Source organism: Vulpes vulpes, chromosome 12 (genome assembly GCF_048418805.1).
Source record: "Vulpes vulpes isolate BD-2025 chromosome 12, VulVul3, whole genome shotgun sequence".
Classification (NCBI taxonomy): domain Eukaryota; kingdom Metazoa; phylum Chordata; class Mammalia; order Carnivora; family Canidae; genus Vulpes; species Vulpes vulpes.
The window spans coordinates 75,372,160-75,384,567 of record NC_132791.1 but is presented as its reverse complement, the minus strand read 5'-3'; the positions used below and the strand labels follow the sequence as shown (position 1 = coordinate 75,384,567).

The window sequence follows — 12,408 nt, the reverse complement described above, 5'->3', positions numbered from 1 at the left end:
TGGAAAATTCATGCATTTGCATACAAGATGGAAAAGAGTAAAACAAGATCCCACAGCAAGCCCCCACCTCCCTGCCCCAGTCCTCAATACTTTGGCTTGTTGGTCATTGTTCATAAGGTCTGGTCTTCAAATTTATAATCAGAGTATTTAGTACTTTGACCTGCTCTCTTTCCTGCCTCCTAGATAATGGGAACTTTTGGACATAATTCTGAGATTGAAGGGAACAAATGATAGCCTTGGGTCTGGCATAATAAGAAGTCATTTAGCTCATGGAGTGATCTTACCCTGCCTGATCTTGTTCAAAATTTGGAACCTTCATTTTCTGTCTCAAAACAAAATAAAATTGATCAACACTCAGTGCCATCTAGGCTGATGTGCATAGAATGAGACATCACAAAAACACACTTCTTCTCATTTGAACTTGTATTAACCAGGTGTCATTAGCTATAGAATTTAGTCAGGAGAAGGGTTGCAAAAGGGTTGGATTCTGAGAGAGGGAAGAAGGTACAATCTGTCTAGGGCTTCCATAAGAGTCACTAAAGGTCTTGATACGGTGGATAGGGTGAATGTACTTTCCAGAGGCATAGGTTCCAAGTCTGATTCAATGGCAGATAAAGCCAGTTCTCACCCATTACACCAGTGGTCCCAGAGGGGCTGTCATTGGCAAATGAATCTCTCTGGAGGAACACTGTCCATCTTTTATTTTCAGTTTTGGTTATGATTGCAGATTACATTAGTTCTTCCACTCATCAATCCCATCTTAATAGCAAGGGAGAGTAGGATTTACCCCCAAAATTTTCAGAAAGCAAACAATACTGCATTAATGATGATGATGATTGTAGTTTAATATATCCTAGTTACTTTACATGAATGGTCTCGTATAATGTTCCTACCAACTCCTTGACATGGGTATTATTATTGTCTTAATTTTATAGTTGACCTTGAAGCTTCAAAAGGTGTCATTTGTCCCACCTATGTAAGGCTTACACATTTTCAGAACTCAAACACCAAGTGGATGCTTTGCCAATGTCATGAGTAAACATTGGTTTTCTTATCAGTGTTTGGGGGATGTGTTTATTTGGTGTGTTCAACCATACCAAAGGCTCTTTAAAGACAAGGCTCAGGTCCTCTTTTTCAACTGATTTCAGCACAGTAATAGTCAAATTAAGTCCTCCTTCTATTTCTTACAAAGGAGGGTAAAACTTCCAGCCATCTCAATCATATGAAGAATATCTCAGAGCAGGTCACTTTTCAGGACAAGGTAGAACAGAAGAAGGAATTTAAAAAGTGCTTTAAAGGCAAAATCCTTGCCAACTCCATGACAATACTTTTATCTCCACACTTTCATCACATCCACAAAGCTGCCTCTTCAGGCACTTTAGCTTATTAGATGCTCTTATGATGAAGTTGTTACTCAGAGCAAAGCCATACAATTCTCCCTCTCCTACTTGTTATGGACTGAATTGTGTTCCCCCTTTCCAACTCATACGTTGAAGCCCTTACCCCGACCTGACTACATTTGGGATAGGGTCTTTAAGGCCTTAATTAAGATTACATGAGGTCATAAGGGTGGTGCCTTTACTTAATGAGACTGGTGTCCTTATCAGAAGGGAAAGATAAATGGGAGCTGTCATGTCATACCACCTCACTGTCTTCCTCTCTCTCTTCTTGAAAGGCCATGTGAGGAAGCAGCAGGAAGGTGGAGGTCTACAAAGCAGACGAGAGGCCTCTTCAGAAAACGACTCTGACAGCGCCTTCATCTTGGGCTTTTAGGCTCCAGAACTATAAGAAGATAAACTTCTGTTGTTGAAGCCACCCGGGCTGTTATATTTTGTTACAGCAGCCCTAGGTGACTACTACACTATATTTACATTGAAAGAATCGGTGGATAAGGAGAGCATGTCCCAGGCAAAAGCAGATAGAGCCTAGGAGATAGAGAAGATCAATTTGGTTTGTTCATATGGTCTGTACCTCCTGTGAGGAGAAATTCTTATATAGATTTCTAAGGTTTTATTTTACATCTTCCTCTTCCATGTTTCAAACCTGAGTCAAGCAGTTGCTCACTGGACAAGTCTTTTTTCACAGAAAATAGGTTACCTCAGGCAATCTAACCCATAGGACCAAGGTTTGAGATCAGTCTAAGTTGCTTAATTTTGCTTATCTCTGTGGCCAAAAACTTAATTCTTGACTGAATAAAATAGAAGACAGGTATCATGAGAAAAGCATGGATTCCAGAATCAGACAGAGACTTGGATTTGACACTGCACTTTGTCCTTACTACATGTCTGTGAACATTACTGAGCCTGTTCCCTCATCTTCAGTGGATTATTACACATATTTGACAGGATTGTTGGGTTGATTAGGTGGAGTGTGTCTGCAAACACCTGGAATATTGTAGACTTCCAGTAATTCTAATTTGATAATAGGAGGGTAAGCGGATGTTCATGAATCAATATAAAAGTGCTAAAGGCCTGTGTTGACCTCACTTTTAGTTCAGCTCTGTAATATGGAGTTTTGCAAACGTAATTCACTTGCTTCAAAATTACTTGGGGTGTTTGCTCAAAGTACTTATTTCTGTGTCCTTCACCAAACCAGAATTAAAACTTCTGGGGATGAGTCCCAAGAAACTATATATATATATATATATATATATATTTTTTTTTTTTTTAATTTTTATTTATTTATGATAGTCACACAGAGAGAGAGAGAGAGAGAGGCAGAGACACAGGCAGAGGGAGAAGCAGGCTCCATGCACCGGGAGCCCGACGTGGGATTCGATCCCGGGGTCTCCAGGATCGCGCCCTGGGCCAAAGGCAGGCGCCAAACCGCTGCGCCACCCAGGGATCCTTTTTTTTTTTTTTTTTTTAAGAAACTATATTTTTAACAAGTTCCTTAGGTGATTTAAATGCACATCCAGCTTGGGAGTCACTGCATCATAGGATCATTCTGTGTTTTAAATTGCAGAATTAAACTTCAGTTTCCATTGGGGCCAATTATTTATTTCCTTGGGGACTGAAACTCTTCCTTGAATACTGAAGACATATAAGAAAATATGCATTACTATTTTATAATTTAGTGGTATTTGGAAAATCATATGTAAAACATAGCATGCTGGGTTCTCTGGAATCCCTAATTAATTACATGGGAATTCAGGAAAAGACTTTAAGAGTTGGGAAAATTTTTGTTGTTCTCCCCCCATTCCTCCCCTAAAAAGAGAGGAACTTCAGCAAAGACATCACAAAGGAAGTTACTGATTTCTGGGTTGCTCAGCTCTCAGAGCCACAGGAAGTGCATTTTCTTCTCTTCACAGTTATCACTTTGATCATAAAGAAACACATCCTTGGTCCTTGAGAGTGAGAATGTTCAGTCCCAACTGCATGTGAATGATTGGATCAGAGTTTTAGAGTAACACGGAATAATTTTGGAGAAGAAAAGCCAAGGCCCCACTGGGAGTCAAACCCAGGATCTCCTGTTTACAAGACAGGCGCTTTAACCAGCTAAGCCATGGAGCCCATATAGGTGGCCATGATTGTGTTAGATCTATCCTTGCTATTAGATTAAATAGTATTGCCAGAGCCCATAGAATGCAGAGCAGTCTCTCATAAGAAAACGGACAGACTCCAAGAGGATGTTTTTGCTCACTTAGATGCTGCAGAGCTAATAGAAGTGGGAAAGGTTGGGCGCAGCTGGCGGGTTAGGACTCCTAACACTCCACTCAACCCAGGAACAACTCTCAGGAAAACCCAAGGCCAGGCCCCTCTTCTTCCCAACTAGAGCCTAGCCAGGACTGTACCTGCTCCTTTGTAACTTAGACACGCGACCTTCCAATATGCTAAGTTATAGGATCTCTCAGGACCGCAGGGCACTGCTGAGACCGGTGACACAGGCACAGGTGTAGGGTGCTCGGGGTGAAGGCGAGGAAGAGGGGGCCCCCCCAACCCAAAGTGTTCCCTGGGTCCGGGGACAGCCCTTCGGAGGTGAGGGTCTGTACGGTTCCTGGAGGCATCCCTTTGCCCCTTCCGGCAAAACCGAGGCCTGCTTCCCAGGGCCGTGCGTCATCAGTTCGCCCAACAGGTGACGCCTTCTCCCCTCTAACCCCATCCTGTGAGGTCGCAGCTCCGCGGTCACTCGCACCCCCGACACTGCACCCCCCCAAATGGCCTGCCCCCTTCCGCGAGATCGTACCCGGGGCGCAGAGAGCCGGGCTCTCAGGTGGCATCTGGTCGCGCTGTGCATGAGTGCTAGGGGCCTGAGACTGGGGTGGGGGTGGGGGTTTGGCCCGCAGGGATTTTGGACACCCGAAGATGAGGTGCGGAGGGGATGAGGCTGAGAGGCCGAAAGGGGCGTTGGAGGAGATCCCGGGACCACCCAGACCGCGCTGTGCGCTGGGGGCCTGGGGGACTGGTCCTCTTTTGCCCGGAGGACACCAAGACTCTCACAATCCAAACAGATCCCTTCCCTAAACTTTGGGTCTTGTTAACGTCTCTGTCTCTCAGTCTGTCTTGCTCCTGTAGGCACGCACAACCAGGACTCCAGCTCCACTCCTGCTCCCGTGAAGAGGATGCAGGGTTGGGGTGGGATCCCCTCTGACTTCCACCTGCAGACTTTGCAAACACCTCCCCACAACCTTCCCCTGAGACTCAGCCCACCACAGGCCCGAGATTCAACACAACAATGCAATGCCAATAAAAATTCCAGCAAGTTACTTCATGAATATTGACAAATTGATTCAAAAGTTTATATGTAGACAGAAATGACTCAAATTATCAACACAAAATTGAAGAACAAAGTTGGAGGATTGTCACTACTAGACCTCAGATTTACCATAAAGAGACAGTAATAAAGACTGTGGTGTTGGTGAAAATCAAAACAAAACAAAACAAACAGATCAATGGAACAGAATAGAATGCCCAGAAATAGACCCACATAGTCAACTGATCACTGAGTAAAGGCAGTACATGGAGCAAACACAGTCTCATCAACAAATGGTGCTGAGACAACTGGATGCAGCATGCAGAAAAAACAAAAACAAAAAGAATCTAGACACAGAACTAGACACAGACCTTATACCTTTTACTAAACTTAACTCAAAATGGATCCTAGACCTAAATTTAAAATGTAAAACCATAAAAATCCTAGAAAATAGCATAGAGGAAAACATAGGTGACTTTGGGTTTAGTGAAAACTTCTTAAAGACACCAAAAACATGATTCATGAGAGGAAAATGTGTTAAGTTGGACTTCATGAGAATTTAGAATGTCTGTTCTGCAAGACACTGTTAAGAAAATGAGAAGACATGCCACTGACTGGGAGAAAATATTTGCAAAAGACACACCTGAAAAGCAAATATCTAAGATTTGCATAACTAACATATGCAAAGAACTCTTAAAATTCAACAACAAAAGAAACAACTCAATTTGTACCATTTTACCCCATCACGATAAGTGTACGCTTTAATTCCTACTCTCTATTTCCTCCATTCACTCATCCAAACCTCCTCTGTGGTAACCATCAGTTTGTTCTCTGTAGTTAAGAATCTGTTTCTTGGTTTCTCTCTTTCTCTCTGTCAAACAAAGAAATAAAATCTTTTTTTTTTTAAAGAGTCTGTTCCTTGGTTTCTCTCGCTCTCTCTGTTGTTTTCTATTTTTCTGTTCCCCCCTCCCAATCATTTGTTTTGTTTCTTAAGCTAAACACATGCGTGAGATCATATGGTATTTGCCTTTTTTTTGACTTATTTCGCTTAGCATAACACTCTCTACCCCATCCATGTTGTTGCAAATGGCAACATTTCATCCTTTTATGGCTGAGTTATATACATACATAAAACCTCTTCTTTATCCGTTCATCCATCGATGGACATCTGGGCTCTTTCCATATTTTGCCTATTGTTGATAATGCTGCAATAAACATCAAAGTGCATGTATCCTTTGAATTAGCACCTTTCTATGTTTTGGGTAAATACTGTGATTGTATTTATGTGATTCCTGGCTCATAGAGCATTTTTAATTGTAATTTTTTGAGGAACTTCCAGACTGTTTTCCACAGGGGCTGCAACAATTTGCATTCCCACCCACAGTGTAAGAGGGTTCCCCTGTCTCCATGGCTTCGCCAACACTCGCTGTTTCTTGTGCTTTGATGTTAGTCATTCTGACAGCTGTGAGGTGACATCTCATTATGGTTTTGATTTGCATATCCCTGATGATCAGTGATGTAGAGCATCTTTTCTTGTATCTGCTGACCATCTGTAAGTCTTCTGAGCTCGAGAAATGTCTGTTCATGTCCTCTGCCCATTTTCAAACTGGGTTGTTTTTTAGGTGTTGAGTTATATCAGTTCTTTATGAATCTTGGATACTAACCCTTTATCAGATATGTCATTTGCAAATATGTTCTCCCATTCTGCAGGTTGCCTTTAAGTTTTCTTGATTGTTTCCCTTGCTGTGCAGAAGTTGTATTATTTTGATGTCCTCCCAAACACTCAATTTTTTAAATGTGCAAAGACCTGAACAGGCAACTCTACAAAGAAGATATAGAGATGGCAAATAAGCATATGGAAAGATGCTCAACACCATATGTCATTAGGGAACTGCAGACTAAAACAGCAATAAGATACCAACAGATAGCTATTAGCATGGCCCAAATCCAATACACTAACAACACCAATTGTTGGTGAGGATGTGGGGTCGTAGGCAGTCTGATTCCTTGCTGGAGTAAATGCAAAATGGTACAGCCACTGTGGAAGACAGCTTCGCAGGTGTATACAAAATGAAACATAGCCTTAACACATGATCCAGCAGTATTGCCTCATGGCACTCACCCAAATGAACTAAAAACTTAAAACCACACAGAAGTCTGTACACAAATATTTATACCAGCTGTATCTATAATTGCCAAAACTTGGAAGCAGCCAAGTTGTCCTTCATTAGGTGTATGGATAAGCAAACAGTGCTGCATCCATACAGTGGATTATTATTCACTGATAGAAAGAAGTGAGCTACCACATCACAAAAAGACATGGGGGACTCATAGGTACATATTATGAAGTAAAAGAAGCCAATCTGAAAAGCCAATCACCTTGTATGATTCCAACGTGATGACATTATGAAAATGCAAAACTATGGAGACAGTAAAGAAGTCGGTGGTTGCAGGGGGTTCTGGAGGAGGGAGGGAGAGGGGGATAAATATGGGGGGCACAGGAAATGTTTAGGGCAAGGGAGATATCATTTTGTGCAGTACTGTACCAGTAGATGCCTGTCATGGTACACTTGTCAAAACCCATAGAAACTCCAACACAGAGGATGAATCTTAATTGCAGAAAAGTAGACCTGGAAGAGAGGCACGTTTCAGTTAGATGAAGGGGAGATATTGCCCTAAACTGCGGGTTGTGGCAAGAGAGAAACAGGGAAGAGGCAGAGGCCGTGGCGATGTGGTTCACGACCACTCCTCATCCATACCCCCATGGACCCTCAGAAAAACTCCTGTAAAGGTGGGATCTAAATGACAACTTAACCACTGCCCCCTCAGACCACCTTACAGGAGGTGCAGTCATTTGACAGCAAATCAAGTCTCCCAGGGAAGAGGGCAGTCTTGGGAGCCTGATGTCTTCAGGACGAAGTGTTCCCTCTCCCTGTGCTGGTAGAGTCCTCATTCTGTGTAACCCGCGGACTCTTCACGGTGTACACGGGAGACCCACAAAGATCCTGAGAGTGTTCCACGAGCACACACACGCTGCCAACTTGCACAGAGAGAGGACAAAATGAATGGAGGACATTGAATTCCCCACATGTGGTAGTGAGGAAACAGGCTGATGACTGTGGGATGGGCTGCAAACATGGACCCCCCCCCCCCCACTGCACATGGAAGTGAACATGCCTCCAGCCTGGCGGAACTTCGAACACCCAAAGGGGATTTGGAGAATTCACTCTGCAATTACTTAGGGTTGGTGACCCTTCTTCCATTCCAGTGTATTCCTCTTAAACGGGAATGTCTACAATGGTTATCCTACACGTGTCCCAGTCCTGCACTGGGGGAGCAGATAACTATGTGGCTCACACAGATTTGTAATTGGAGAGGAATTGTGCCCAGAATGGCTTATACAGGAGAGCCTAATTCATGCCTACTTTGGGGAGGGCACTTAGATGAGTTCATGCTGAACTGAGTTGAGATCTGGAGATTGGGATGGAGTGAGCATTGTTTCATGTGGGATAGGTGTAGGTCTTTGGGAACCAGGGGGCAGATCATGTTAAGTGTAATAGAGCCTCCCCCGCCTCGCCCACCCCCCCGCCCCAGCCCTCCCTGAGAGCTCCATCTCCTAATCACCAAAACCTGAGTGTTGTCTTGCAAGGCCAAAGGGACTTTGAGGATGTGACTGAGGTAAGGATCTTGAGATGGGAAGAGGAGGCTGGCCTCCCCGGGTGGGCTCAAGGTAATCACAAGGTCTTAGGAAAGGGTGGGAGGAGGGTGCGGGTCAGAGGAGATGTGACAACAGAAGCAGAGGTCAGAGCCAGATGGTCCTGTCAGGAGCTAAGGAACGTGGGCCGCCTCCAGCCACGGGAAAAGGCAAGAAGGAATTCTCGCCGGCGGCTTCTAGAAGGCAGGCAGCTTTGCCACCTCTCTGGATCTCAGCCCCAGGGGACCTGGGTCAGGCTTCTGACACTGCGCGCAGCTTATCGTCCTGGCACTCCGACTGGCGACTGGGGCGGAGGGCGGGGGGTGGGAAGCGGGTCACGGTCTCCCCGGCCTCACTTCCTTCTCAGGGCAGGTGGGAGAAGTGCCAAAAACCTCGTGCCTTCTCTGAGGCTCGAACTCAGGACCTTCAGATTATGAGACTGACGCGCTGCCGACTGCGCTAAGAAGGCACCGACCCGGGGCCTCTCAGCAGCACTTTCATTCTCGCCCGCGTCACGCCAGGAGCCGTTTCTGAAAAGCCAGGGTTCTGCCCAAACTCGTGCGCCCGCCCGAAGGAAGAGCGTGTGCGAGGTCACCTGTGCGACCGTGCCCCGGCACCCGCCCGCATCCCCAGGGCGGCCTGCGGACAGCCAGGGCCCAGCCGGGGGCGTGCACCTCGGGCCGCCTCGGGGTCCCGCTCCGCACCGCGCCGCCTCCACCCCCCGGGCCGCCGCCCCCGGCCCCGCGCCGCCCCCCGCCCCGGGCGACCCGTGCGCGTCCCGGTCCGCAGCGCCCCCAGGGCAGAGGAGCGCGCCCCGGCGGGAACCCCGGCAGCAGGTGCGCTCGGACGCCGAGGCTGGGGGCAGTGCGCCGGGGGGAAGGGCAGTGGGAAATGCCCGCGCTCCCAAATGGTCGCCCGCAGCGCACATCTCCCAAGTGCCGCTTAGTAATTTAGGAAGAACGATTCACGTGGCTTTCTTGACAGTATAAGTGCCTTGATTGGAAAAGCTTCCTTACCTGTAAAACGGGACATTTCACACTACTACTTAAAAAACTGAATTCTTGACACAAAAAGTTGTTTAGTGAATACTCATGAGTGATACAAATAAAGATAAAAACTTTACTGGGAAGTGCTCTGTAGGCACTTACATGAATTGACAAAATCAACCTATCTACCACTTTTCTTCAGGCAAAAAAATTTTTTAACGGAGTCCACTTTACAGATGAGGAAATTGAGACCCGGCAAGCCTCAGTGATTCGCAGGGGCCCCGTGGCCTTGAGGCGGGGCTGCTGGGTTAGAAACGTTGGGGCGGAGGGCGGGTCGCACCTGCATGGGGTGGGACCCGGGCGGGAAGCGGCGCCCCGGACCTGCAGGCCCCGCAGGTAGGTGCGTTTGCAGGCTGTTTCCCCCTGGACTTCACCAAAGCAAGTGCAGGACGCCCTCCGGGGGGGAGACACCCTCCACCCTCCCACCCCCGGCTTGTGGCCGAGGACCTGGAGCGCATGAAGCGGGGGCGCCGCGGTGTCCCCAGTACAAGTCTGGCTAGTGAGGTTTGTGGGAGGTCTGAGAGCAGTGGTCCCGGAGGAACACTTGAGCAAAAGAACGGGGCTTAGGGTGGAAGTGGAGGGGGTAGGGGGTGGGGGGGAGGGTTAGTGGTGATGGGGTAACCTCCCTGTAGGCTTGAACCTTGCAGAAAAAGCAGAGCGCTGCGCGTAGGTGACGGCGCGGCGGGGCGGCCTAGAACGCTGAGTTGAGGCTCGGGGGTCTGTCGTCGAGAGCGTAGGTTCGAGTCCTACCGCCTCTAACCTTTATAAGGCTAGCTGATCCCACCAACCTCCTGGGAGGGCCAGTGCGACGTCATTGCTCACAACTGAAGGACTCTGGAGTTCAAGAATCAACTTTATAGACCGTAGAAAAAGAACAGTCTGACTACCAATTATTTATATCTAAGGTCAACAGGTTCATACAGAAATGAGTAAAACCTTCATCTGGTTCACAATTACAAAAATATAAGAGTACACACACCTGAAAATGTACCTTAATTCTACCTTGATCCACACCAGCACCCAACTTTGCACCAGCCACATTTAATTACATAAACAATGTTGCAATAAATTACACCCGCATTTCACAAAGGTGCAGTATTAGAGAACTTCCTAAAAGCACTATTGCTCAGTCAAATCACTTGTGTGATGGTAATTTAATGAGTTGTGTCAGCCTTCCCCAAATGTTACTAATTTATCTTCCTGTAGCTCCCGGGAAGGGACTGTTTCCCTCACACCCTGACCAGCATTGTGCTGGTGACAATTAACTGCCATTTATCTCTACTAAGCTCCAGATTTTGTCATAAGTTCCTTACATTTATTTTCATATAATATTCTCAATATTACATAACGATTCTTCCCCAACAGCCTCAATAGCCAGTATGACCTTGTCAACACGTTCATCCACCACACAGTTATACTGACTTTTGGACTTCTGGCCTCCAGAACTGTGAGGAGGGACAAAAGGGATCTGTTGCTTGAAGCTGCTGAGCTTGTGGAGATTTGATACAAGAATCATAGGAAGCAAATTCAATCTGTTTGAATGCTAGTAGGCAACACACCAGGAAACAGTTGTTTTTGTTTGTTGTTTTGCCAAATCCATTAGGCAAAAAGTACCATTACCATCATGGTTTCATTTTTGCATTTCTCTTAGAGTAGAGTTATCATTTTTTCACACTTTCAGAAATATTTATCTTTCTTCTTTACAAAAGGTATGTTGAACTCAACCCTGAAATCAAGACTTGAGCTAGGACCAACACTCAGGTACTTAACCAACTGAGCCACTCAAGAGCCCCTCGTCCTTTTTTCTCATGAACTCAGTATTTATATCCTTTGCAAGTTTTCCCCAACAGTTGGAATTTTTCTTGCTGAGGTGTAGTACTTATATTAGGAAATTTAACTCCTCATGACACAACTTACACATTTTTCCCAGTTTGGTCATTTGATTCTTTCACTTTGATCATGTATTTTTTTGAGGATATGAGGGTATATCTAAGCAGAATATTGTTTTAATATAGTAAGTCACTTTCTATGTTTCTGAATTTTTGGTAAACATTAGTTTTCTACACCAAAGTAATAAAAATGTCTGTTTTGACAATGTTAGTAATTTGTGGTTTTATCGCGTCTTTTAAAATGTGCATCTATTTAGAATATATTTTATTGTTGCAGGTGATATATTCAGCTTTATTATCCTAGATAGCTACTCAACGCCATTTGGTAAATATTCCATCTACTTCTGTTTATTTGACTTACCACGTTTCTCTAATTCTCATGTTTATGATTATCCCGAAACCCCATCCCCCATGTTTGGATTTCTTTTTTCTATATCATTTCCTATCATTATTTGTATCACTCATGAGTATTCACTAAACAACTTTTTGTGTCAAGAATTCAGTTTTTTAAGTAGTAGTGTGAAATGTCCCGTTTTACAGGTAAGGAAGCTTTTCCAATCAAGGCACTTATACTGTCAAGAAAGCCACGTGAATCGTTCTTCCTAAATTACTAAGCGGCACTTGGGAGATGTGCGCTGCGGGCGACCATTTGGGAGCGCGGGCATTTCCCACTGCCCTTCCCCCCGGCGCACTGCCCCCAGCCTCGGCGTCCGAGCGCACCTGCTGCCGGGGTTCCCGCCGGGGCGCGCTCCTCTGCCCTGGGGGCGCTGCGGACCGGGACGCGCACGGGTCGCCCGGGGCGGGGGGCGGCGCGGGGCCGGGGGCGGCGGCCCGGGGGGTGGAGGCGGCGCGGTGCGGAGCGGGACCCCGAGGCGGCCCGAGGTGCACGCCCCCGGCTGGGCCCTGGCTGTCCGCAGGCCGCCCTGGGGATGCGGGCGGGTGCCGGGGCACGGTCGCACAGGTGACCTCGCACACGCTCTTCCTTCGGGCGGGCGCACGAGTTTGGGCAGAACCCTGGCTTTTCAGAAACGGCTCCTGGCGTGACGCGGGCGAGAATGAAAGTGCTGCTGAGAGGCCCCGGGTCGGT

General features: G+C 46.4%; 2 non-coding genes across 2 annotated transcripts; both read right to left on the bottom strand.

Moving 5' to 3' along the window:
• Positions 1-3,438: 3,438 nt before the first annotated feature.
• On the bottom strand, positions 3,439-3,512 carry TRNAT-UGU (transfer RNA threonine (anticodon UGU)). Its single transcript has one exon. It is a non-coding gene; the product is annotated as a tRNA-Thr (tRNA).
• Positions 3,513-8,782: 5,270 nt separating this feature from the next.
• On the bottom strand, positions 8,783-8,855 carry TRNAM-CAU (transfer RNA methionine (anticodon CAU)). The gene has a single exon. It is a non-coding gene; the product is annotated as a tRNA-Met (tRNA).
• Positions 8,856-12,408: the final 3,553 nt, after the last annotated feature.